A 3,920-nucleotide genomic window follows, 5' to 3' on the forward strand; every position below is an offset into this window, starting at 1 on the left:
CAAGGAATTTCAGAGTGAGGTTGAGAATCAACGTGACAGAAAAATCAAGTTCCTACGATCAGATCGTGGAGGAGAATACTTGAGTCACGAGTTTGGCACACACTTAAGAAAATGTGGAATAGTTTCACAGCTCACGCCGCCTGGAACACCTCAGCATAATGGTGTGTCCGAACGTCGTAATCGCACTCTATTAGATATGGTGCGATCTATGATGTCTCTTGCCGATTTACTGCTATCTTTTTGGGGCTATGCTTTAGAGACTGCCGCATTCACTTTAAATAGGGCACCGTCGAAATCCGTTGAGACGACACCGTTTGAATTATGGTTTGGGAAGAAACCTAAGCTGTCGTTTCTAAAAGTTTGGGGATGCGATGCTTATGTCAAGAAACTTCAACCTGAAAAGCTCGAACCCAAATCGGAAAAATGCGTCTTCATAGGATACCCTAAAGAAACTATTGGGTATACCTTCTACCTCAGATCCGAAGGCAAGATCTTGGTTGCCAAGAATGGGTCCTTTCTAGAGAAAGAGTTTCTCTCGAAAGAAGTAAGTGGGAGGAAAGTAGAACTTGATGAAGTATTACCTCTTGAACCGGAAATTGGCGCAGCTCAAGAAAATGTTCCTGAGGTGCCTGCACCGACTAGAGAGGAAGTTAATGATGATGATCAAGATACTTCTGATCAAGCTCCTACTGAAATTCGAAGGTCCACAAGGACACGTTCCGCACCAGAGTGGTATGGCAACCCTGTCTTGGAAATCATGTTGTTAGACAACGGTGAACCTTCGAACTATGAAGAAGTGATGGCGGGCTCGGATTCCGACAAATGGCTAGAAGCCATGAAATCCGAGATAGGATCCATGTATGAAAACGAAGTATGGAATTTGACTGACTTGCCCGTTGAGCGGCGAGCCATAGAAAATAAATGGATCTTTAAGAAGAAGACAGACGCGGATGGTAATGTGACCATCTATAAAGCTCGCCTTGTCACTAAGGGTTGTCGACAAGTTCAAGGGGTTGACTACGATGAGACTTTCTCACCGGCAGCGAAGCTGAAGTCCGTCCGAATCATGTTAGCAATTGCCGCATTTTATGATTATGAAATATGGCAGATGGACGTCAAAACAGCATTCCTTAATGGTTTCCTTAAGGAAGAATTGTATATGATGCAGCCGAAAGGTTTTGTCGATCCTAAGAATGCCGACAAGGTGTGCAAGCTCCAACGCTCGCTTTATGGGCTGGTGCAAGCATCTCGGAGTTGGAACATTCGCTTTGATGAGATGATCAAAGCGTTTGGGTTTACACAGACTTATGGAGAAGCCTGTGTTTACAAGAAAGTGAGTGGGAGCTCTGTAGAATTTCTCATATTATATGTAGATGACATACTTTTGATGGGAAATGATATAGAACTCTTGGACAGCATTAAGGCCTACTTGAGTAAGAGTTTTTCAATGAAGGACCTCGGAGAAGCTGCTTATATATTAGGCATCAAGATCTACAGAGATAGATCAAGACGACTCATAGGTCTTTCACAAAGCACATACCTTGATAAGATATTGAAGAAATTCAATATGGATCAGTCTAAGAAGGGGTTCCTGCCTATGTTACAAGGTGTGAAATTGAGCTTGGCTCAATGTCCGACCACGGCAGAAGATATAGAAGAGATGAGTGTCATCCCCTATGCCTCAGCCATAGGTTCTATTATGTATGCCATGCTGTGTACCAGACCTGATGTAAACCTTGCCGTAAGTTTGGTAGGAAGGTACCAAAGTAATCCCGGCAAGGAACACTGGACAGCGGTCAAGAATATCCTAAAGTACCTGAAAAGGACTAAGGAAATGTTTCTCGTTTATGGAGGTGACGAAGAGCTCGTCGTAAAGGGTTACGTTGACGCTAGCTTCGACACAGATCTGGATGACTCTATGTCACAAACCGGATACGTGTATATTTTGAATGGTGGGGCAGTAAGCTGGTGCAATTGCAAGCCGAGCATCGTGGCGGGATCTACATGTGAAGCGGAGTACATGGCAGCCTCGGAGGCAGTGCATGAAGCAATTTGGGTGAAGGAGTTCATCACCGACCTAGGAGTCATACCCAATGCGTCGGGGCCAATCAAACTCTTCTGTGACAACACTGGAGCTATTACTCTTGCCAAGGAGCCCAGGTTTCACAAGAAGACAAGGCACATCAAGCGTCGCTTCAACTCCATTTGTGAAAATGTTCAAGATGGAGACATAGATATTTGTAAAGTGCACACGGACCTGAATGTAGCAGATCCGTTGACTAAACCTCTCCCTAGAGCAAAACATGATCAACACCAGAATTCCATGGGTGTTCGATTCATCACAATGTAACTAGATTATTGACTCTAGTGCAAGTGGGAGACTGTTGGAAATATTCCCTAGAGGCAATAATAAAAGTATTATTATTATATTTCCTTGTTCATGATAATTGTCTTTATTCATGCTATAATTGTGTTATCCGGAAATCGTAATACATGTGTGAATAATAGACACCAACATGTCCCTAGTAAGCCTCTAGTTGACTAGCTCGTTGATCAACAGATAGTCATGGTTTCCTAACTATGGACATTGGATGTCATTGATAACGAGATCACATCATTAGGAGAATGATGTGATGGACAAGACCCAATCCTAAACATAGCACAAGGTCGTATAGTTCGTTTGCTAGAGTTTTCCAATGTCAAGTATCTTTTCCTTAGACCATGAGATCGTGTAACTCCCGGATACTGTAGGAGTGCTTTGGGTGTACCAAACGTCACAACGTAATTGGGTGACTATAAAGGTATACTACGGGTATCTCCGAAAGTGTCTGTTGGATTGACACGGATCAAGACTGGGATTTGTCACTCCGTATGACGGAGAGGTATCACTGGGCCCACTCGGTAATGCATCATCATAATGAGCTCAAAGTGACCAAGTGTCTGGTCACGGGATCATGCATTATGGTACGAGTAAAGTGACTTGCCGGTAACGAGATTGAACGAGGTATTGGGATACCGACGATCGGATCTCGGGCAAGTAACATACCGATTGACAAAGGGAATTGTATACGGGGTTGCTTGAATCCTCGACATCGTGGTTCATCCGATGAGATCATCGAGGATCATGTGGGAGCCAACATGGGTATCCAGATCCCGCTGTTGGTTATTGACCGGAGAGTCGTCTCGGTCATGTCTACATGTCTCCCGAACCCGTAGGGTCTACACACTTAAGGTTCGGTGACGCTAGGGTTATAGGGATATGTATATGCAGTAACCCGAATGTTGTTCGGAGTCCCGGATGAGATCCCGGACGTCACGAGGAGTTCCAGAATGGTCCGGAGGTAAAGAATTATATATAGGAAGTGCTATTTCGGGCATCGGGACAAGTTTCGGGGTCACCGGTATTGTACCGGGACCACCGGAAGGGTCCCGGGGGTCCACTGGGTGGGGCCACCTGTCCCGGGGGGCCACATGGGCTGTAGGGGGTGCGCCTTGGCCTACATGGGCCAAGGGCAGCAGCCCCAAGAGGCCCATGCGCCTAGGGTTTCAAGGAGGGAAGAGTCCCAAAGGGGGAAGGCACCCCTAGGTGCCTTGGGGAGGAGGGATTCCCCCCTTGGCCGCACCCCCCTAGGAGATTAGATCTCCTAGGGCCGCCCCCCCCCCTCTTGTCCCTCCTATATATAGTGGGGAGATGGAGGACTTCTTACCCCTTGCCTTTGGTGCCTCCCTCTCCCTCTCCAACACCTCCTCCTCCTCCATAGTGCTTGGCGAAGCCCTGCCGGAGTACTGCAGCTCCATCACCACCATGTCGTCGTGCTGCTGCTGGAGCCATCTTCCTCAACCGCTCCTTCCCCCTTGCTGGATCAAGAAGAAGGATTCGTTACACTAACCGTACGTGTGTTGAACGCGGAGGTGCCGTC

This window comes from Triticum dicoccoides, chromosome 7A, assembly GCF_002162155.2.
Source record: "Triticum dicoccoides isolate Atlit2015 ecotype Zavitan chromosome 7A, WEW_v2.0, whole genome shotgun sequence".
In the NCBI taxonomy this organism is placed as follows: Eukaryota; Viridiplantae; Streptophyta; class Magnoliopsida; order Poales; family Poaceae; genus Triticum; species Triticum dicoccoides.